The sequence below is a fragment of the Pongo abelii genome, chromosome 16 (assembly GCF_028885655.2).
Source record: "Pongo abelii isolate AG06213 chromosome 16, NHGRI_mPonAbe1-v2.0_pri, whole genome shotgun sequence".
NCBI lineage: Eukaryota > Metazoa > Chordata > Mammalia > Primates > Hominidae > Pongo > Pongo abelii.
The window spans coordinates 16,926,971-16,951,399 of NC_072001.2; the positions used below are offsets into that span (position 1 = coordinate 16,926,971).

The following is a 24,429-nucleotide window of genomic DNA, read 5'->3' on the forward strand; positions in this document are numbered from 1 at the left end:
GGCGCCGGGATCGCGGGCGCCGGCTGAGCCAGCGGCTCCTGGGAGGCTGCGTCCGCACGTCGGCGGGGCGAGGCCACTGGGCCCTGCGCGTCAGGTCCTGGCCTGGGGCACCTGGGCGGCCGGTGGCGGGGGCGGTGCGGGCGCGGGGCTGGCGGGCGGCGGAGCACGGGAGGCGGGCGTGGACGCGGCGGCCGCCCGCGGCGCAGCCTCGGGCCTCTCTCCATCTCTCAAGTGGTGGCGGCTGTGGGTTTTTCTGCAGGCGATCCTTTTGAGTGATTTGTTTCACGCACGCGCCCTGCTGTGGGGTAAAGCGGCAGATTCGTGCTACTGTCATTTGTCGTTAAAACAAGCTTGTGTGTACCTTTTGGATTTGAGGGCAGGGAGATGACATTGTGACTTGGCTTCCTGTGACCGTCCATTCTCAAGGTCTTGTCAGCATGGTGCAGAAACTCGGCACACCCTGCCTACCTTGGAAGGAGGCTTTCCCTTCCCCACCTCCCTCTCCATCTCTTCCCTCTTTCCCTCTCTCCCTTTCACTCCCCTCCCCAGCTCTTCTCGCCCCCCTTTCTGTTTTCTCTCTCTCTCTTTCCTTTTCTGCATTAAACCTTTCGGGAGTGTCTTTGTAAATTATTAAAAAGCGTTAGGTCTTCAACATGTATGTTTACTTTGCAGGTCTGAGACCTGGGAGGAAGCTGGAGAAAAGATGCCCTCTGAATCTTTCTGTTTGGCTGCCCAGGCTCGCCTTGACTCCAAATGGTTGAAAACAGATATACAGGTGGGGTTTGATATGTGTTTTTGTTGGTGTGTTTCTGCTCCCATGTTTAAATTTCTCATGTAAGGCTTTTTTTAGGGTATGTAAGGGGAAGTCAGTTGTATCTTGCTATATTGAGGAGCAGGTTTGTTTCCTTTAACTTAAAATGTTAACAGTCTTTATGGCTGTTTTTGTAGATCGTGCACGGCTGCCTTTTAATTAGTTTCTTGCAAGTAAGTGCATGAAACTTGAGATCTATTAATAGGCAAATTTTTTTTCCTATTATTACTGGTTAAGAAATCTGCCACACTCCTAACCATATCATGGTGACTGTTTGTTACTGACAGTTTTTGAGCTGTTAACTGTGGAGGGGAAAATTGGAGAAGTAAGTTGCAGTAATTATGGCCGCTAGGAACTCACTCATTATGAGGCCTTGTGTTTGTGTTTCTGGAGAGAGGAGTTAGTTCAGTTGAGCTGTTTGTTTTGTATTTGTAACTCCTTATTAAGAGGAGTGCTCAGATTTTCACATCAAGAATATGAGGAAACAGTGTTGGCCTTAGGTCCTAATTTTTTGATTTAATGAGGTAATTGCAAGCTTGTCAGGACGTTATTAAATAAATAACAGTAATATTTCGATAGACAATTCTTTACACCTAATCTACTTTTATTTGGAAATAGCTTGGAAAAACTACTTTTGGAACTCCTTATCAGCAGCAAAAAGAAGTGTTTGAAATATTTTGTGTGTGTCTGTGTATTTTCCTACTCCCTAAGGTTAACCATTTTAAGTATTAAGTAATCTGCCTTGACTGTTCATCAAAAGTCGTGTAGGCTGTTAAGCAGTAGTTGATCATGGATACTTACACTGAAGTGTTATTGCCCCTTCCTAATTTTTCCTTTTCTTTTTAAACAGGTGTTGAGTGTTGGTAGATATGAGAGTCCAGTGTTTAGAAGTGTGTTGTGTGGCCAGGCACAGTGGCTCACGCCTGTAATCCCGGCAGTTTGGGAGGCCGAGGTGGGTGGATCCCCTGAGGTCAGGAGTTGGAGACCAGCCTGACCAATATGGTGAAACCTCGTCTCTATTAAAAATACAAAATTAGCCAGGCGTGGTGGTGTATGCCTGTAATCCCAGCTACTCGGGAGGCTGAGGCAGGAGAATCGCTTGAACCCGGGAGGCAGAGGTTGCAGTGAGTCAAGATCACGCCATTGCACTCCAGCCTGGGCAATGAGAGCAAACCTGTTTCAAAAAAAAAAAAAAAAAACTGTTGTGGATGATGGGATTGTTATTCATAGTGTAATGTTACATAAGACAGAGCACAGAGAATTGGGTCAAGAATTGGTGTAGTTACTCTTTGGGTTTGCTTCTCTTTAAACATGTCCTTTGATTTAGCTATAATGGTCTGTTTTTGTCATTTTAAGTGGATGGGAGAGGTGAGAGATGAGTACTTTCATATTTCTGAAATCCTGAGATTCAGGCAAAGTTGTTTTAATAATTGTTTTTATATTAGTGTCTATGTATTTTGAGAAACCTTTTGGAGTAAAGGACTTTACCTAATAAAGTTTTTTTCTTAATAATTGTAATTTAATAACTGCTAAATATGAGTTCTAGTGTCTTGATCTAAAACCAGTTTAATGCTGAATTGAGTTCCTATGATGGGTTAGGCAGATAACCCAGGGAGGCACATTTATGTCTTAGAGGGCCTGTTGTTTTGATTTATTAAGTTTAATACACAGTACTTGCTCCTTGTTACACATTTCCAATATGATTAGAAAGTGTTTTTTTTTTGAGACGCAGTCTTGCTCTGTCGCCCAGGCTGGTTGCAGTGGTGCAATCTTGGCTCACTGCAAGCTCCGCCTCCCGAATTCAAGTGATTCTCTCCACCTCAGCCTTCTGAGTAGCTGAGATTACAAGTGTGAGCCACCATGCATGCCCGACTAATTTTTGTATTTTTAGTAAAGACGGGGTTTCACTGTGTTGGCCTTAGAGGGCCTGTTGTTTTGATTTATTAAGTTTAATACACAGTACTTGGCCCTTGTTACACATTTCCAATGTGATTAGAAAGTCTTTTTTTTTTTTTTTTTGAGACGCAGTCTCGCTCTGTCGCCCAGGCTGGAGTGCAGTGGCATGATCTCGGCTCACTGCAAGCTCGGCCTCCCGGGTTCACACCATTCTCCTGCCTCAGCCTCCAGAGTAGCTGGGACTCCAGGCACCCGCCACCATGGCCGGCTAATTTTTTGTGTTTTTAGTAGAGACGGGGTTTCACCGTGTTAGGCAGGACGGTCTCGATCTCCTGACCATGTGATCTGCCCACCTCGGCCTCCCAAAGTGCTGGGATTACAGGCGTGAGCCACCGCGCCTGGCCTCTGCTTACCTTATAAAATAAAACAGGATACAGTAACCTTTTAATCGAAACACAGCATCGTAGATGGAGACGCAAAGCCCGACGTTGTTATTACTGTTTTTTTATCAGCCGGTACAAGTATTCTAGTGATGGTACTGTGCTGCTTAGCTACCCTGAACACACTACTTTCTCACTGTGTTAAGGGTATGTCATATTTTTACTGTTAAGTACTTATGTGTGAATAAGTGTAAGGAAATGTTTGCCTATCAGTAGCATATAAATTCAGAGGCAGGAATGATGGTAATGCCAAACAACCACAGATATTTCACATGGGTGGCTGAGATAATGACACTTTTGCTTTCTTACGGTTCACTGTACACAAACTTTGTGTAATGTAGAAAATAAATGTTTTGTAAAATTACCTTCAGGCTACGTGTATAAAAGATGTATATAATACATAAATGAGTCTGGTGTTTCAACTTGGGTCCCATCCCCAAGATAACTTATTATGTAGATGCAAATATTCCAAAATATGAAAAATTCTGAATCACTTCTGATCCCAAGCATTTCAGATAAGCCATACTTAACCTGTAACTCAAGATGTATTTTACCCGTTTACCTGATCTAGATGCTATATTTTTGTTAGGTGTATATTAGCTTTATATGTACAGGCGTCAGTGACTATAAGACCTGGCTTTAAATTTAACCTTTTCCTTAATATTGGATGGGCCCCATATATTCTGTTGTATGTGTATATAAGGTAACACAAGTCCTTTTGTCTCCCCCAGTTCCTTTTGCATATGAGAAAACATAAGCCATTTTGTGCCTCTTGCATCTTAAGCCATAGTCTATTTTACTATGTGGTTTCCCATCTGGTTACTTTTGGGAGTACCAGATGGTCTCATAAAAACAGTGGGTTTTCCTGAAACTTTTGGATTAATATTGAACTTGTTTATCATCTTTTAGCTGTGCGGTCAGAGAAGAAACGCCTTAGGAAGCCAAGCAAGTGGCTTTTGGAATATACAGAAGAATATGATCAGATATTTACTCCTAAGAAAAAACAAAAGAAGATACAGGAGCAGGTGCACAAGGTGTGTTGCAAAATTTCGGCAAACTTTCACTGATCCTTAGGAAACTGCAATTTTATCTTCAGTGTCATACTTTAGCTTCATGAAATAATAATTTCCGTAACTGGGATCTTGTTTTTTATTCTCAGCTTCTAGCACAGTACTTAGGATTTAGTGGTTATTCAGGAAATATATAAATGAGTCTACATATTATATTTCTTTATGTATATATTTTTTCCTCTTTGTCTTCAAAGAGTATTTAATGACTTAGGAATATTGTTATGATTTTATCTTAAGTAAAAATATAGGATATAAAGTGAAATATATATAGTCTGACCCTAATTTCAAAAATAAATACATCTTATTTGTCTTATTTTTTAATTCAGTTTTTTTAAAATGAAGTATTTAGAGACATTTTGACATTCTACACCTACATAGGTTAATATGTAGTTAAAAAATGGAACATTTTCCTTTATAATCAATTTAACAGACTTACATCTTATATAAGATCTGTTTATCTGACATCAGCTGTCTTTCAGATTTCACCAGTTATCCCCTAACCTTTACCTTTGGATTATTCATACCAGGACTCAGTCTAGGACTACTCATTGTGACTGGTTGTTATGGTTCTCAAATCACTTTGAATTCAGAACAATCCCTTTTTTCATGATCAGGATCATGTCTATAAGAGAGTGACATGTAAAGTTATCTACTTCTCTATATTTGTGTAATTGCTTTCTCATAGGTGTCACTTAGATTGTTTTCTCTATCTCCTGTTCTCTGTGAAGTGGAAGATAGAAGCTATCAGTTTGATAGATTGAAGTTGAACATTTTTAGCTAGACTATATCAGAGATGATAATGTGTAATACATTGCATATTGAGGGTTTAAAAAAAAAGGAATGTTTTATTCCCATCAGCCATTCCCCGACAGTTTGTTTTTTCTTTTTTAAAATTGAGATAGGGTCTTGCCCAAGCTGGAGTGCAGAGATGCATGAACACGGTTCACGGCAGCCTTGACCTCCTGGATTTAAGCAATCCTTTCATCTCAGCCTCCTGAGTAGTTGGGACCACAGGTGCACACTACCACACCTGGCTAATTTTTAACAACAAGTATTTTGTAGAGGCGATATCCCACTATGTTGCCCTTGCTAGTCTGGAATTCCTGGGCTCCAGTGATCTTTCTGCCTGAGCCTCCCAGAGTGTTGAGATTACAGGTGTGAGCCACCACGCCCAGCTTCCCTGATGGTTTTTTGAAAACCCCAGTTGAAGATCTTTACCTATATTAATAATTTTATTAGAGGTTACAAAATGAAGACTTTCAGATTTTATTATTTTCTCTATTTTTATTAACTGATAGTCTCTTTCATTAACTGGACTCTATTATTGTCCTGAAATACTTGAAAGGCAGAATAAGTGCTTCTTTCTTTCCCATTAATTACCGATTGTAACATTAAGGAGTTCATTAGTAGTTGTTTTAATTGGAGACATTAGAGCAGTCTTTTTCCCCTGCCTTTGAATTATTGTTGTGGACTTATCAGTATTATAGCTTCAGTGTATCTCAGTCAACTTCATTTTTTTCTTTATTTAATTTTGGTTAAATATACATATATATAAAACATTTTATTATTTTATCTTTTTTTTTTTTTTTTTTTTGAGAGAGTCTCACTCTCGCCCAGGCTGGAGTTCAGTGGTATGATCTCGGCTCACTGCAAGCTCCATCTCCCAAATTCACACCTCCTTCTGCCTCAGCCTCCCATGTAGCTGGGACTACAGGTGCCCGCCAGCACTCCTGGCTAATTTTTTGCATTTTTAGTAGAGACGGGGTTTCACCGTGTTAGCCAGGATGGTCTCGATCTCCTGACCTCGTGATCTGCCCGCCTCGCCCTCCCAAAGTGCTCAGATTATAGGCATGAGCCACAGCGCTGGGCCTGTTTTATCCATTTGTAAGTGTACAGTTCAGTGGCTTGAAGCACAGTTACATTGTTGTGCAACCATCTCCACCATCCATCTCAATAATTTTTTTCATCTTTCCAAACTAAAAGTCAATACCCATTAACCAATAACTCCCTTTTCTGCGCAGCCCCTGGCAATTGCCATTCTATATTCTGTCTTAAGAATTTTCTTATTCTGGATACCGCATATACTTGAAATCATTTGATATTTGTTCTTTGTGTCTAAGTAATTTCCCTTAGCATACATAATGTCTTCAAGGTTCATCCACTTTTTGTAGCCTTTGTCAGAATTTCATTCCTTTTAAAGTGCGTTATTCTTTTTGACACTTAAATTACAACAATTTTGGCCTGTGGACTCTAATTTTATTTTTTGTTCTTAGGTAAGTTCCCGCTGTGAAGAGGAAAGCCTTCTAGCCTGAGGTCGATCTAGTGCTCAGAACAAGCAGGTGGATGAGAATTCTTTGATTTCAACCAAAGAAGAGCTTCCAGTTCTTGAAAGGGAGGCTCTGTAGACCAGGCGCAGTGGCTCACGCCTGTAATCCCAGCACTTTGGGAGGCCGAGGTGGGTGGATCACGAGGTGAGGAGATGGAGACCATCCTGGCTAACATGGTGAAACCCTGTCTCAACTATAAATACAAAAAATTAGCCGGGCATGGTGGCGGGAGCCTGTAGTCCCTGCTACTAGGGAGGCTGAGGCAGGAGAATGGCGTGAACCTGGAGGACTGAGCGTGCAATGAGTGGGGATCCTGTGACTGCACTCCAGCCTGGGTGACACAGCAAGACTCTGTCTCAAAAAAAAAAAGAAGGTTCCATTTTTGGAGGGCTCCTTGGCGGCTCAGTCAGAACTTGGAGGTGGACATGCTGAGTTGCCACAGCTGACCTTGTCTGTACCTGTGGCTCCGGGAGTCTCTCCACGGCCTGCCCTTGAGTCTGAGGAATTGCTAGTTAAAACGCCAGGTAAGGTGTGGTTGGGGTCTCAGTATTTGAGCAGATATGATTAGAGGAAGCAGGAGATTTTAGTATGTTTTGATGTAAAGCCAACATTGTATCTATATACAATAAACGACCCCCTTTTGTCCTTGGAAATACTTACAATGATGGCTAATTAGATATAGTTACTATGAATTGTAGCACGCTATCAAGGAGACGTATTTTTGATAACTATGCTCCTTGCTCCAGTGTTGCTCTTCATGATTGTTGATCAGCCACTGTGTAAATTAACAACCAGAATAACAGGGCTTCAAGAGGGGCACCACACATTAGTGGAATAAACACTGTGCTTCAAGTGCTGGCTCCACCAGTCCTTGTGTTACTTGGGAAGTTGTTTAGTCTCTGAACTTGTTTCCTCATCTATAAAATGGAGATCATAATGTATTAATATATGATGTTATCTACCTGACAACATAGTAATTACCAGTTCATTAGAAGTTAATTACCAGTTACTTCTCACTTGATCATTCTTTATAAATCACCTGGGGAGAGTTGGATCTAAACATATTGTCTCTAATTCACCTTGTAACTATTGAATATTCTAGGCAGTCAAGGAATGGGAAGAATCCTCTTTTCTGTACCCCTTTAAATTTTGGATGTAACTTTTTTACATCATCAACAGGAGCTTTTGATGTTATTCCTTAAAGAAATGATTCCAGTTGTGCTTAAACTAGTTGGGTATAATTAAAAAGATTTTTGAAAGAATAGTAAAGATAGTTGTTGTTTCAGTACCTATTATGTGCCAAACTCGATTTATTAAGTCAGCTGTTTTATATAATTCTTGAGTGATCCTATGAATTATCTTTTACCTATTGAATTTTATTTTCTTAGGGGCAGAGCAGAAACTGTAATCTTGGTCCATTTATGACCATTATCCAAGCTCTATTTCACTCCTCCTTATTTTGTCCTCACCAACAATCGGTTGTCATAAAGATAGTTCTGTCCTTTTGATTTCTCCCTTAGTTATTTTGTGATTTAAAGTCAACACACACACATCCCTCACATTAGTTTGTGCTTGCATTGAGAACTGTTTACTTGTTTTGTTTACTAATATTTTATAATCAAATTACCATCCTGCCTCTTCCCATAAGATGATGGAGAAAACATCAAAAACATTGAGATTCACTTTGTGTGGTATACAGATTTTTAAAAAATTAACTTGTGCCCAGTTTCTAAATCGTTTAATGTAAAGATACATGCATTTCAGGACTTTATGAAAGTAAACATCAAAGAAAACCAACTAAGAAACTTCTTGAATCCAATGATTTAGACCCTGGATTTATGCCCAAGAAGGGGGACCTTGGCCTTTCTAAAAAGGTATGTTATTTTTGTAAGTTCTAAAAGAAAGAAACTCAGGAAATGAGGAATTTTAAAAATGACATTTTGAGTAGTAGTTATAACGTTGATGTACATACATATAGAAATTAATGTGTGTGTCAGCAGGCATACATGATCTGAGATTTCCTACAGGAAAGGCTGTTTTGCAGTTGTGTGACCATGTATGTGTATAAACTGGTTTCAGGTGTCCTTTCCAAGTGAAAAAAATTTTAAAATGCTTTTAAGATTAAGTTTGTGTTTGTTATCATTTCTTTTCTGGGTTCAAATCCTCTTAACTGTTTTCTACTAAACTACTCTCTCAAACATCACTAGTCTACTCTATCCTATTGCCATGTCGTTGTAGCCCTTTTGGGTTTTTTTTTGTTTTTTTTTTTTTGTTTTTTTTTTTTGAGACAGGGTCTGATTCTGTCACCCAGGCTGGAGTGCAGTGGCATAATTTGGGCTCACTGTAATCTCTGCCTCCCAGGCTCCCCAGATAATTTTTTCTCTTTTTTTGGTAGGGACGGGGTATCAATTTTTTTGTGTGATTCATACTTTTTGTGTTTTATTCAAGAAATCTAGTGTGATGGCTCAAGCCTATAATCCGGGGACTTAGGGAACCTGAGGCGGTAGGATTGCTTAAGCTCAGGAGTTTGAGACCAGCCTGGGCAATAAAGGAGACCTTGTCTCTACAAAACAAAACACAATGCCAAAAACACCAGAAAACGGCTGTGGTGTTGCGTGTCTGCTCCCAGCTACTCAGAAGGCTGAAGTGGTAGGATGTCTTGAGCCCTGGAGGTCAAGGCTGCAGTGAGCTATGAGTGCACTATTGCACTCCACCCTGGGTGACAGAGCAAGACCCTGTCTCAGTCAGTCAATCAATCAGTGAAATCTTTGTGTACCCCATGGACACAAACGTGTTCTTCCTGTGTTTTCTTTTAGGAGCTTTTTGGTTCTGGTTTCACATACAGATCTTTGTTCCATCTTGAATTTTTGAGACGGAGTTTTGTTCTCCCCCATATTGATGTCCAGTTGTTTTACCACCATTTACCAAAAAATCCCTGATATTGGCTGGGCACGGTGGCTCACACCTGTAATCCCAGCAGTTTGGGAGGCCAAAGCGGGCAGATCACTTGAGGTCAGGAGTTGGAGACCAGCCTGGCCAACGTGGTGAAATCCCATCTCTACTAATAATACAAAAAAATAGCTGGGTGTCGTGGTGTCTGCCTGTAATCCCAGCTACTCGGGAGGCTGAGACAGGAGAATTGCTGGAACCTGGGAGGCAGAGGTTGTAGTGAGCCAAGGTCGCGCCACTGCACTCCAGCCTAGGTGACAGAGCCAGACTCTCTCTCTCTCAAAAAAAAAAAAAAAAAAATTCCCTGATATTTATCCTCACCATCTCTCAGATGCCTAATCTCTTTTAAGTATTAATTATGCTTAATAACTGTTTGTCACTGTTGAATTTTTACTTTTGGGGAGAGGAGATTGCCATTAAATTTGGGATCAGAGCAAGAGAAAATCAGAATTATTGGTTATGGCTAGCACCAAACTCTGGAGAAAAGTGCCTTCTTGTCTGTTTGGGAGTCTGTCTTGCCATCTGACCTGGTCTACTTCATTGTTGAAGTCCTGGTTACCCTGAGGTATATTTTGTCATAAGGCTAAAGCCATGATTCAGTTCCATTTTAGTTTACCAGGCACACCACCACCCTGTCTGCAGGTGGAATAATCAGTAACAGAATGAGAGATGATCTGTTCTGGTAGTGCTTTAAGGGTACTCCGGCTGAATGTATATCCACACTAGACTATATGTACACAGTAAGTCACTGGAATCTTAGTCACATCCTCTAAGAAGTTCTTTGGTCTTTTTCATTCTAAACAGAACAGTTTGATTTTTATTCATATGGTATGATTCTTGTGTGTGTGCATGGGTGGGTGGGTGGGTGTGTGTGTGTGTGCGCTCTTAATTTTTATTTTAATTTATAAAATTGATCAGAATAGAAATGAGAATATTTCCTGCATTATTCTCTGACTGTAGTTTGGGGAGCATTGTAATTATTTTATTCCACAGCTTTTGGGTAACTGTTAAACAATGAACTAATTTGTTATCTAAATGAAATGATTGGTATTTAAAAAAAATTGCGGAAATGTATTTTGTGGATTTGTCTAGGAGTCTCGTTTTGTTGAATTGGATACCTAACATTTGCCCATTCATTTTACTTCACGTGGTTAGACTTCTGATATATACTGAACATGAGGAGAATTGCAGTCTTATGATTTATTAATATGATAAAATGAGCATTGAGAAATTCACAGCTGTATTTTATCTTGTTTTAGTCCCAAGCATTAGAAACTCTACAGCAAGAATGGCCTTTATTTTTTATTTATTGATTTATTTGAAATGGAGTTTTGCTCTTGTTGCCCAGGCTGGATGCAATGGCGTGATCTTGGCTCACCACAACCTCCACCTCCCAGGTTCAAGCGATTCTCCTACCCCAGCCTCCCGAGTAGCTGGGATTACAGGGATGTGCCACCATGCCCGGCTAATTTTTTGTATTTTTAGTAGAGACGGGGTTTCTCCATGGTAGTCAGGCTGGTCTCGAACTCCCGACCTCAGGTGATCCACCCGCCTCACCCTCCCAACATGCTGGGATTACAGTCGTGAGCCACCATGCCCGGACAGAAGGGCCTTTATTGTATTGACTTTTTGTGACCACTACATGTTGTTTTACAGTTATGATGAGGAATATTATCATTCTTGTAGGAAAAGACATTTGCTTGGGATGAACTAATTCATACAAGTATTAGTGGGTGAATCAAATGTTTGGCCCTTGATTAGACTCCTGATGTTGAGTATTTGTTTTGAGTTTTAATGTTGCTTTAATTTGGATTAATCTGAAGTCATTTTAAGTTGGAATGCCATTCAGTATTTCAGAACTGTTTAATGTACGGTTCACCAAGTAAACAGGTCTGTGTCAAATCTAGTAGCTGTGAACACAATTGTAGGAAGATGGATTATTTTTCTTTTTTTTTTTTTGAGACTTGCTCTGTCTCCAGGCTGGAGCTCAGTGGTGCGATCTTCGCTCAATGCTACCTCCACCTCCTGGGCTCAAACAATTCTGCCTCAGCCTCCCGAGTAGCTGGGATTACAGGCGTGTGCTCCCGCACCTAGCTAATTTTTGTATTTTTAGTAGAAACGGGGTTTCACCATGTTGGCCATGGTTGGCCAAGCTGGATTCAAACTCCTGACCTCAGATGATCTGTCCCCCTTGGCCTCCCAAAGTGCTGAGATTACAGGCATGAGCCACCGTGCCTGGCCAGGAAGATGGATTTTAAGTACAGGGTGCAGTGCAATAACATTGAACCTGTGGGTCTCTGGGTACATACCCCTTCTCTTTCTCTATTTCAGTCACAGAAAGCATTGTGTATCTGGTCTATATAGTCTATATGTTGGAAATCTCTGGCCAGTCTTTATTGTGGTGTTCACAGGTCTGTTGGAGTTTTTTTTGTTGTTGCTTTTTTTTAATTTTTGTTTTTGTTTCTGTTTTTTTGAGATGGAGTCTCTCTCCTTGCCCAGGCTGGAGTGCAATGGTGCGATCTCGGCTCACTACAACCTCCTCCCTCCGGGTTCAAGCAATTCTCCTGCCTCAGTCTCCCAAGTAGCTGGGATTACAGGCATGTGCCATCATGCCCGGTTAATTTTGCATTTTTAGTAGTGACGGGGTTTCTCCATGTTGGTCAGGCTGGTCTTCAACTCCCAACCTCAGGTGATCCACCCGCCTCAGCCTCCCAAAGTGCTAGGATTACAGATGTGAGCCACCGTGCCCAGTCTGTTGGAGCATTTTTAAATCTGATTCCTTTTCCCCCGAAGTTTCTGTTTAACCGTTTACTGTGGTCATGTTGATTTTTTTAATTGCTAAAACAAGTCAAAAGTGTATATCCATAGCAGCTGACAATTTAGACTTTGGCATATAAGGTAAAGGGTTTATTTTTTTCATTCATCTGTAAATGGTGTTGTTTTCACTTATTTGTAGTGCTTAAGAAGCTGGTCACCTGAAGAATGGAATAACTGAATCTTGTGCCGCATCTTTTTCAAAAGATTTTGGTGGAGGTGAGTATTTTTGAGATTTAAAGAATGTAATACAGTAGTAAGTTTGAAGCACTTTGTCCATTAACCACAAAAAATGTTTCATGTGTAAGCCAGACCAGTGAGGTACAAGTTTTCAAACTGGTTTGCCCAAAATCTGCTTCCTGAAACAGATAAAATATTCATAAATTGAACATCTACTCTACCAGGACTTTTAGTAGGAATGCTACCTGTAATCTCTCTAAAGCATTACAGAGAGTTCGGTTATTATCTATAGTATTCCTGTTTTATAGAAGAAAAGTGAAGATGAACAAGGTAGCAAGGTCAGGGAACTAAATCCACACCTGACCAATTTCATGGTCATATTCCTGTCTTCTTATCCACCCCAGGTTTCCTCCTTGCCACTTCTGTCTTCCACTCTTCATTTGTCTGCCAAAGCCATTTATTGATTAGTGTCATTTTTGAAATGTTATTCCAAATTTGAGCACACTGCAGCAGACATGATCTGCCAGCAAAGAGTATCATGGAGGCAAGATTATATTTCATGTGACCTACGATTATTAAACTTTCTAACAAGTAAATCTAGCAATATGTTAGCTTATTTAGCCATGCGGCAATTGTAATCCCATAGGTTGGTCAATTTGCTTGTAAGATTTAAAAATAGGCTGCTTTCAAAATAATATCAGGCCGATCATGGTGGCCCACAACTGCAATGCCAGCGCTTTGGGAGGCTGAGATAAGAGGATCACTTGAGGCCAGGTGTTCCACCCAGACCAGGCTTGGCACTTAGTGAGACCCTGTCTCTATCTACAATTTAAAAAACATCAGCTAGGCATGGTGGTGTATGTCTGTAGTCACAGCTGCTGTTAAGCTGATGTGGGAGGATCCCTTGAGTCCTAGAGGTTAAGGCTACAGTGAGCTGTTGCTCACAGCAGGCACTGTAGCCTGGGCAACAGTGAGAGACCATGTCTCTTAAAATAATAGTAGTAATAATAATAACATCAGCTCTTTTCCTATACTTTTATATTTCATTTTTAAAATAAAACCTAAAACATGAACTTTATCCATTATAAATTTTGTGTGAGTGTTCCAGCTTATGAGAATTTCAAACCTTTCTGTTATGCTCATATTAAGTTGTCTTATAGTGTTAGGCTGCGAGCAGTTTTGATGGCAGAGCTTCTCCAGCTCAAATCAGGCAGTCAAAAAAAGAGCTCACTGAGGCAGTCTTCAAAACTCCAGCTTTCATATTGTTAACTAGCAGAAATATCCTGGAATGTTTTATGAAATACCTCTTATATTCATCTTTGTGTTTCTATAACACAGTTGAAATGTGTTTAATGGAAAATGCGGGAGGGACTAGAAGAATTTCTTTTTTTTTTTTTTTGGTTTGAGACAGAGTCTGGCTCTGTCGACCAGGCTGCAGTACAGTGGCGCGATCTCAGCTCACTGTAGCCTCCGCCTTCTGGGTTCAAGCGATTCTCCTGCCTCAGCCCCCTCAGTAGCTGCGACTACCGGTGTACTCCACCACGCCCGGCTAACTTGTTTTGTATTTTTAGTAGAGACAGGGTTTCACCATGTTGGCCAGATGGTCTCAATCTCCTGACCTCGTGATCTGCCTGCCTCAGCCCCACAAAGTGATGGGATTACAGGCGTGAGCCACTGTACCCGGCCTCAACTCTCCATCTTAATCCTTTTTTTCTTTTTTTTCTTCTTGAGATGGAGTTTCGCTCTTGTTACCCAGGCTGAGTGTAGTGGCGTGATCTTGGCTCACTGCAACCTCTCCCTCCTGGTTTCAAGTGATTCTCCTGCCTCAGCCTCCTGAGTAGCTGGGATTACAGGCATGCACCACCATGCCTGGCTAATTTTGTATTTTTAATAGAGATGGGGTTTCACTATGTTGGTCAGGCTGGTCTTGAATTCCTGGCCTCATGTGATCTGCTGGCCTCAGCCTCCCAAAGTGCTGGGATTACAGGCTTGAGCCACGGTGCCCAGCCCTTAATCCTTAAATCATATAGTGATTGACATTATTGTCTCCAATCTTGAAGCCTAGGGAGTGCTATCTTTTCATGACTAGTAAAATGCATTTCCCCTTCATCTATAGGATTTAATTCCTTTGAGGAACTACAAGATTTGTCATTTCAATCACATAAATTAAAATTTCTGTAATAACCTATACACTTACTATTTAATCTGTATGAGGGAGAAGTTACATATATGTAGCCATTTCCCAACTAGTTATGTCATGATGAGTTAGTCTCAATTCTTATTTCCCCCATTTTCCTAATCCATAAAGCTGGAGAATTAAATGAGTTTTAAGGTTGGTTTTTATTCTAATAATAGGATAAGAGATTTTGGACATGTGTGTTATTAGCCAGCAGATAGCACCTATTTTCCTGTCATAGGCACTATCAAGATATTTGACAAACCAAGGACGCGAAAACGACAGAGGCATGCTGCAGCCAAGATGCAATGCAAAAAGGTGAAAAATGATGACTCATCAAAAGAGATTCCGTGCTCAGAGGTATTACTCAGTTCCTGGTCTCTTCACCTTCTAAAGAGAAGCTACTTTTCACACCAGAGGCCACATCCCTGTTTCCCTTGAGTTTTCTTAAGAACACTATTCTACCGAAGTGGCTCATGGCCACAAGCCATCCTGGAGGAAAAGTAGAGCCTTATCCTAATAATAAGGCAAGGCACGTATTGCAACTGTCAATATGGTCTTTTTAAAAGATCATCACATCCTGTGCTGTTAGGTGTCCAATCAAGTATATGTGTTTCATTGTTAAGTAAACTTGTAAAACCAGAGAGCACAATATCAACTCAACATGTGACCTGAAGGAACTTAGATACTGCCCTATAAAAGTTGAGACTGGCCAGGCACTGTGGCTCATGCCTGTAATCCCAACACTTTGGGAGGTCGAGGCGGGTAAATAACTTGAGGTTGAGAGTTTAAGACCAGCCTTGCCAACATGGTGAAACCTCATCTCTACTAGCAATACAAAAATTAGCTGACTGGTGGTGTGCACCTGTAATTCCAGCTAATCAGGCAGAGGCACAAGAATCGCTTGAACCCATGAGGCAGAGGTTGCAGTGAGCCGAAATCATGCCACTGCACTCCAGCCTGGGTGACAGAGTGAGACTCTGTTTCAAAAGAAAAAAGTTGAGACTGCTGGCTGGGTGTTGTGGCTCATGCCACTCAGCTCTTTGGGAGGCTGAGGTGGGATGATCATTTGAGAACAGGGTTTCAAGACCAACCTGGGAAATACAATGAGACCTTGTCTCTATTTAAATAAAAAAAAAGTTGAGACTGCTGTGATCAGCGGGAAGATTTACTTGCTTATTTTTTGAGACCATCAGCTACTTAATCTTAGGACAATTTTTATGAATATCGACCTTCAGGAAACAAAAGATTTAAAACCATTTCCTTGTAAAGCATCAGTGCAATCATGGATATGATCTTTGGGTTTCCAACTCAGGTTAAAAGAGAGTTAGAAGTCAGGTCAGCATCACACATTATGATGCAGAATGTTTCTTTCCAGGACGATTTGAATAGAATGCCCAAGAGGGACATTATTTAGGAAACACTGACCTTGGAAGGACAAATAAGTAATCAAATAAACTTAAGAATGTTTTCTCTCCCTTAGTGAAACCTTAAAATGGAACAGCTCAGAAAGTTCCAGTGGAACAAACAGCCTCAGAGCAGTTAGTGGCAGGGCATGAGCCACCCACTTCCCGCCCAATCACAGCAGGGTTAGAACTAACGTTGCATGCAGTCCGCCCGAGTGATTGGCTGAACATCTGTAAGTGCTTAATGGCTAGACAAATAGCCCAGAGGGAGGGGGTCAAATGGAAGAGACATCAATAATACAGATGTGGGACATTGTTTTTTCTTTGCAAGGGAGAACTAATGCCTCACAGGACGGCCACAAGCCCCAAGGAGACTGTTGAGGAAGGTGTAGAACACGATCCTGGGATGGCTGCCTCTAACACAATGCAGGGTGAATGTGGTGGAGGAGCTGCACTCAAGGAGAATGTTTGACAGGTAGAGAAATATTTGCCCACTTGTGTTTTCATTGCATGTTCATCTTTAAAGGGAAACCCACTCCATCTCTTTATGATAGTTTCTTGGTAGAATAACAGTGCTTTTGGATGATTCCAGTAGAGTCACTTTCTTTAAGGATTTGACCCTTTTTTCTTCCCACAAAGAAAGATACTTGGAGAAATAGTTTAGTGTTGGTGAACCACCTGCCCTTAAGGCCCGTGAAGGAATATATGCCGTGAAGCAAGTCTGAGATGGAATATGTGAATCTCTGGTGGCTTATTCAAATATAATTCTCCAGTACTTCTCATGGTGTCAGAATCTTTGGGTTTGTAAGGAACTTTTCAAGGGTAATTTTAGTTTTGAGATATTTTTCCTTTAACGTGGTGACTTTAGAAAGCCTATCATCTATATTTTATTTATTTAATAAATATTTATCCAGTATTTACTATGTATGAAGTATTGTTCCAAGCACTTTATAAATATTACATTATTTAGTCATTCTAATCATCTCATAAGTAGAGTTCTGTGATTATCCCCATTTTGCAGACGAGGAAACTAAATTACAGACAGGATAAATAGCTTGCTTATATTCATGAGAGAAGCCTGGCCGTCTGGATATGGAGTCTCCCTCTCCTTTTTTTTAACCTTTAAGCTCCGTTGGACTTGGTTGGTTTAGAGTCTTAACCATTGTGCTGGATTGCCTCTCTGTGACATAGGGGATTCCACTTTATTGTTAAAGAGCCTTTAAGTCTTTGTGAGTAGAGTCAATGACCATTTGAATTTTTTTTTTTAATGGTCTTGATGTACCTATGTAATTCTTAAAATTTGGTATATAAAAACTTGAAGATAGGCAATGCGCAGTGGCTCATACCTACAATCACAGTGCTTTTGGAAGCTGAGGCAGCAGGATTGCTTGAGGCCAGGAGTTCTAAACCAGCCTGGGCAACACAGTGAGACCCCTGTCTCTATTTTTAAAAAGTTTGTCTTTTTTTTAAAATTAGCCAGCTGCATTGGCTCATACCTGTAGCCCAAGAGGTCAAGATTACAGACTTTTAAATAAACAAAAAACTTGAGGATATTAGTTCTTTTTTAAGTTGAAACCATAGGCCGAGCACAGCACTAATCTCAGCACTTTGGGAGGCTAAGGTGGGTGGATCATTCGAGCCCAGGAATTTGAGACCAGCCTGGGCAACATGGTAAAACCCTGTCTCTGCCAAAAATATAAAAATTAGCCAGGCATGACAGTGCATGCCTGTAGTTCCCCTACTGGGAGACTGAGGTCATTGGATCACCTGAAGCTGGGGAGGTAGAGGCTTTAGTGAGCCATGGTCATGCCACTGCACTCCCACCTGGGTGACCGAGTGAGACCCTATCTCATAAATTATAAATAGTAATAGATAAATAAGTTGAGATCTCTAAAAAAGTAAACTCAGACCAGAAAATGTTATCGTGGCCAATATAATTTCAATTGAATTTCTTTGCCTGTTATCTTCACTATTACATACTTGGACCAGATCCCAAACAACAGTGTTAATCATCAAAAACAGTTATGCCCATTATTTACTTAGTGAGACAGGTCAGAGTGTAAATACATTTTGCAAAGATCATTTAATAAATAGATTAAAGGTAAGGTGACCCTGTGGTCCTGGCTTGTCTGGATCGGTCTTTGTGTAGGTCCCTTGTTCTGTCATAATTTATTAATAGCACTTCCTTTCACTCAAGTGTCCCAGTTTAAAGATAAATTACATGGTTATCCCAGTTGAAGAATTAGTCTATAACATTTAGTTAATGCAAAAATGTTGTTTCTAATTCACATTGTAATGAACATTTTCCAATTTAAGTGCTGAAGGTCAGTTTTTTTTCACTATATATAAAAACTTATGTTATTGGCACTCTGAATATGCGAAGTACAATGTATAATGCTATTTTTCAATTTTTACATGTGAATAGTAGATAATGGGGAGTCAGACATTTGAGGATAGCTCAGACTATAGGTTGATAAAGTCCCTGGGGTCCCCTATCAATTCTAGCCTACCTCTCTAACCTTTCTCCCTAAAGCTGTCCTAGTTAGTTTTTTATTTAAGCTTTAATTCTTAAGTGATCAAGACCTATTCTGTTTCTATGAGTTCTTGAAGCTAAAACTTATTTAGTCACCTTTCCCCTTGTTTGCCTTTCATAGTAGTACAAGGCTTTAAAAAATATTTGGGCTGGGTGCAGTGGCTCACACCTGTAATTCCAGCACTTTTGGAGGCTGAGGTGGGTAGATCATGAGGTCAGGAGTTCGAGACCAGCCTGGCCAACATGGTGAAACCCCTCTCTACTAGAAATACAAAAATTAGCCAGGTGTGGTGGCACGTGCCTGTAATCCCAGCTACTCGGGAGGCTGAGGCAGGAGAATCACTTGAACCTGGTCAGCAGAGGTTGCAGTGAGCCAAGATTGCACCATTGCAGTCCAGCCTGGGCGATAGAGCAAGACTCTCTCAGAAAAAAAAAAAACATACATAAATCTTACAGTTTTTTATAATGACAGATGCCTGTTGTTATTTCCTAAGCCCCTGTCTTAAGTGAGGCCCTGTCTTAAGTGAGCTGAGATTATTTCAGAAAAGTGATCTCTCTCTGGGATGGTTCTAGATGTGTCCCAAAAGGGCTGTTCAGACCTTGGTGGGAGCTCTTTTGGAACTTTACGGCCCAAGTCTAGCTAGCCAGTGTCTGTTGCTTGAACCATTCAGTAGCTTTCTGGTTTATCTCTATGCTCTTTTCTGACCTTTCTACTCTTGAACTTGTTTTCCATGTAGCAGTCAGAACAATCTTTTTAAAAATGAATACCTGATTTTAGCTTTCCTTTGGCAAAGCTCTCCAGTGGTACACCTTTGTAACTAGAATAAAATCTACAACTACAGGCCCTTGCCTCTTTCTCACCTCATTTTCTGCCACTTTTAACCTTTGTTTATTTTAACCCACTGACACTGGTTTTACTCTTCATTCTCAAACATAGAAAAACAGATAGATGTTTTCTTTCTCTTAACAGAATTGTGAAAAATCAGGTGAGCTGCTGTTATGTGAGGCTCAGTGCTGCGGGGCTTTCCACCTGGAGTGCCTTGGATTGACTGAGATGCCAAGAGGAAAATTTATCTGCAATGAATGTCACACACAGGTAAAGTAGATATCAAATGGTCTTCCTCCAAAGAAAGTTTGAATTTTAAGTTTTCCTTTTTTTTTCTTTTTTTTTTATTATACTTTAAGTTTTAGGGTACATGTACACAACGTGTAGGTTTGTTACATATGTATACATGTGCCATGTTGGTGTGCTGCACCCATTAACTCTTCATTTAACATTAGGTATATCTCCTAATGCTATCCCTCTCCCCTCCCCTCTGAATTTTATTGGAGACACTTTCCTGTGGCAACACTGGGCTAGTTGTTACACATATAGAAATGGTGCTGTGGGGTCACTGCTTTCAGAAAAGTTACCAAGTGAATAATAAGTGGGTGGCATAATACAGTGCAAAAAGCATTGTGTTGGTGATACATTTAGAGTGTAATGTAAGCAAAGATGAGCTAATGCCATAGAGGAAGAGATCTGTGTTTAGCTTTAAGAGAGAAAGAGAAAATGGTGTCGGGAGGGGAAGGGCAGAAGGTCCAGTAAAGAAAGTGTGTAAAACATTTGGGGAATATAGAATACAGGCCAATGTGTTTAGAGTTTAGGATATTTTAGTTAAGAGGCATAGGCAGTAACTAAGAGGGCTTCTTGGTTACTGGTAATGTTTTATATTTCTTAATCTGCATAGTGATTACATGAGCATGTTTACTTCATCAACTATACTCTTAGGATGTGTGTGCTTCATGGTGTGTACATCATACATCAATAAAAATATGTACCAAAAAAGTAAAAAGATAATAGATTGGGTTAGAAAATAGGAATAGTCAGCTGAGACCTGCTGGTAAAGCCCTTCATAAAGCTGTGCTAAGTAAAATGTTCCTTTTTTTTTTTTTTTTTTTTAAGAGATGAGGTCTTGTTGTCCAGGTTGGAGTGCAGTGGCGTGATCAGAGCTCATTGTAGTCTTGATCTCCTGGGCCCAAGCAGTCCTCCTAACTCAGCTTCCCAAGTAGCTGGGACTACAGCCACTTGCCACCATGCCTGGGTAATTTTTTTTACTTTTATTGAGAAGGGGGTCTTACTATGTTGCCCAGGCTGGAAAGTGTTCTCTCTCTCTCTTTTTTTTTTTTTAGCATGATATGTAGACATTACAGCATGTAAACTGAAGAAATCAGGGCTGAGGTATGGATCTTATGCCTGTAAGTCATTGAAGCCGCACCTATGGATCATACTTCCCAAAGAAAAAGTGTCATTAGGGTAAGATAATGGTCAGTGACACTACCTGGGCATATAGGCTCTTATAATGAGTTACTGGAAGGAGAGGAGGAGCTAGTGAATATCTCTGAAGCCACAGGAGTCAGGTGTTATCTGTAGGGGCAGATGCAGCAAAGACACTAAGGAAGTTCCGGAGTGAAGAGAGGCTTTTGTATGTGGCAGTGAGAAAATGCTTCAATTTTTGCCAGAGGATGTCTCATTACACTAGATTGAAGGGTGAGTGAATAGCCGTATACATAACTTCTTGAAGAAACTTGACTTCAACAGAAAGGAAGACAGTACCTAAAGGGAGGATATTACATGGTCAAGAGAAAAATCATTTTGAGTGTGTAAAACAGCTCTATTAAGGTAGAATTGAAGTGCAAAAAATTGCACATATTTCAGGTGCATGATTTGATAAATTTTGGTATGTATATATGCATGCACCTGTGAAATCATCACTCAGCATTATTATTTTGAGATTCAGTAAGGTTGTTGTATGTATCGATAGTTCATTTCTTTTTATCGCTGAGTAGTAGTTTGTTGTATGGATTTAATTGGTTGTTGATCCATTCATCTGTTGATAGACATTTGGGTTGTTTCCCATTTTGGTTATTATAAATAAAGCTGCTAAGAACATTCAAGTTTTTGGACACTTTGTACCCTCCCTGCCCCTCCCCTCCCCCTCCCATTTTTCTTTTTTTTTCCTTGAGACAGGGTCTCTCTCTGTCGCCTAGGCTGGAGTACGGTGGTACAACTCTGACTCACTGCTGCCTCAACCTCGCAGGCTCAAGCGATCCTTCTGGCTCAGCCTCCTTAGTAGCTGGGACTACAGGTGCCTGCCACATGCCTGGCTAATTTTTAAATTTCTTTGTAGAGACAGGGTTTTATTACTTTATTACCAGGCTGGTTTTGAACTCCTGGGATGAAGCAGTCTTCCTTGTTCAGCCCCTGAAAGTGTTGGGATTATAGGTACAACACACAACTTCTGGCCACATTTTCTTTTTCCTTTTTTCTTTTTTTTTTTTTGAGATGGAGTCTCGCACTGTTGCCCAGGCTGGAGTGCAATGGCGCAATCTTGGCTCACTGCAACCTCCGCCTCCTGGGTTCAAGTGATTCTCCTGCCTCAGCCTCCCAAGTAGCTGGGATTACAGGCGCCCACCACCATGCCCAGCTAATTTTTTATTTTTAGTAGAGACAGGGTTTCACCATGTTAGCCAGGCTGGTCTCGAAGTCCTGACCTCAGGTGATCTGCCCTCCTTGGCCTCCCAAAGTGCTGGGATTACAGGTAGGAGCCACCGTGGCCGGCCTGTCATACGAGTCTTTAACAAACACTGTTTTTATATTTCTACTGGATACCATGCTTGGCATCGGGTTCCAACTGAATAAAAAGTCATGGAGGTGTTAGGTGTTGGAATTCTCTCTTCCTTATTTTATAAAGTACCTGGAAGGTGAAACTGGCCTGATGCTGTGATGGTCTAAATTTGGATATTGAATTTCCTTTGCTAATAAGAAAAAACACCAAGAAGAAGGGCATTCCTGTTTGTTCCCATCCTCCCCAGGGTCTCTGGAGGAGCCTAAGGTGATCTCCGCCTTCTCTGGAAAGCAGGCCGGGAAGCACGTGGTGCACATCGCTTGCGGGAGCACTTACAGCGCGGCCATCACTGCCGAGGGGGAGCTGTACACCTGGGGCCATGGGAACTGCGGCCGGCTGGGCCACGGTATGTCTGCTCTGCATGAGTGGGAGCGTGCAGCAGGAGGTGGCCTCTTACAGGACTTAGTAACCTCTGTCCTATCTGTTTGAAGGCTCCAGTGAAGATGAGGCCACTCCGATGCTGGTAGCTGGGCTTAAATAAGGACTGAAGGTCACCGATGTGGCGTGTGGGAGTGGGGACGCTCAAACCCTGGCTGTCACTGAGAATGGTACGTAGAGCTCTCGCCACCCTGGATAGGCCCTCAAGGACACACATGGCAGCTTCCCTGGAGGAAGAGATGAGGAGTACAGTGGGCCTCATGAGGCCGCCCACCCTGTCATCCAGTGGGTGTAGGGCTCAGTGGCATTGGGGAAGAGGCCCTGGTGGTTACTGGACTTGTTTGCCTGGGGGCTGTCAGCTGGTTAGCAGCTGCCGCCATTCCTGTGTGGGCATTTTATTTATTAAGAATGAGAGTTGAAATGGAATGATTGATACTCTGAATTGTCTCTGGTTAGTAGTATTACATTTCTTAACATTTGGCCACTCTAGATTCCCTGTGGTAAGTCTTTCTGTATTCTATAGTCTGACGTTACGGTATCTACTTGCTTTTAATTTTGGTTTTCTGTTTGTGTTCCTAACCAGACAGTGGTAACCCTGGCCAGGAGCGCGGACGTGCTGAGCATCGTGCAGTCGGCTGCCCAGGCCGTGCTGCAGAGCGGCTGTCCGTGCTGCTGCCCACCACGGAGGAGCAGGCCCGGGCACTCTCTGCTCTCCTGCCCTGCGCAGGTGGGCTCGGGGAAGGAACAGGAGAGGGCATGGGTCAGGGTGCTGGGAGGGGATGGCGTTTCACTCCAATTGCCACACACTTTCTATTTCAGTTTCAGGCAATGAAGTGAACATAAGTCCAGGTCGTCAATTCATGATTGATCTTCTGGTGGGCAGCTTGATGGCTGCTGGAGGGTTGGAGTCAGCCTTACACGCAGCCATTACTGCGGAGATCCAAGTATGGCCTTGGAGGCACACGTGACCTGGTGGTGCACTGAGATCAGAAATACCACACTCACACATGTGAAGAATAACAGAACACAGTAAAACACTCAACTTTTATCATATCCAAGTATTTTTTAAATTAAAATTATTTTATGTGCTTATTTATTTATTTATTTATTTATTTTTGAGACGGAGTCTCACTCTGTCACCCAGCCTGGAGCGCAGTGGCACGATCTCGGCTCTCCGCAAGGTCCACCTCCTGGGTTCATGCCATTCTCCTGCCTCAGCCTCCCAAGTAGCTGGGACTACAGGCGCCCATCACCACGCCTGCTTAAGTTTTTGTATTTTTAGTAGAGACGGGGTTTCACCGTGTTAGCCACGATGGTCTCGATCTCTTGACCTTGTGATTGGCCTGCCTCAACTTCCCAAAGTGCTGGGATTACAGGCGTGAGCCACTGCGACTGACCTTATGTGCTAATTTAAAATTTTTTTGAGTTATGATTTAATTGTGATGAAATACTGCAGGTTGTCTGTTTCAGTGAAGTTAACAGGTAACCTGTTCCTCATGTAGACCATTCCCGTCACCCGGAAAGATCCCTGTGCCCTTGGCACTTGCAGCCAGGATACTCCCCTGCCCTGAGATTAGATTCATTTTGCCTGCTCTGAGTGTTGCAGCAATATAACTGTATAGTATGCACACTTTCCTGTTTTGCCTTGGAGAATGATTTTCAGATTCACTCCACACTGTTATGTGTATTGTGACTTCGTTTTTCTTATTGGGAAGTGTTCCATTTTATAGGTGTAGTACTGTTAGTTCATTCCCCTATTGAAGGGCATTTAATTGCTTTTG

The 24,429-nt window shown here is 41.5% G+C and overlaps 1 long non-coding RNA gene across 1 annotated transcript; it reads left to right on the top strand.

Moving 5' to 3' along the window:
• Positions 1-23,627, top strand: LOC134759378 (uncharacterized). The gene is made up of 13 exons (XR_008513900.2): positions 1-94; positions 673-775; positions 4,057-4,181; positions 6,491-7,068; positions 8,309-8,418; positions 12,450-12,526; positions 14,905-15,023; positions 16,401-16,544; positions 19,573-19,698; positions 22,458-22,616; positions 22,702-22,818; positions 23,232-23,375; positions 23,468-23,627. It is a non-coding gene; the product is annotated as an uncharacterized LOC134759378 (long non-coding RNA).
• Positions 23,628-24,429: the final 802 nt, after the last annotated feature.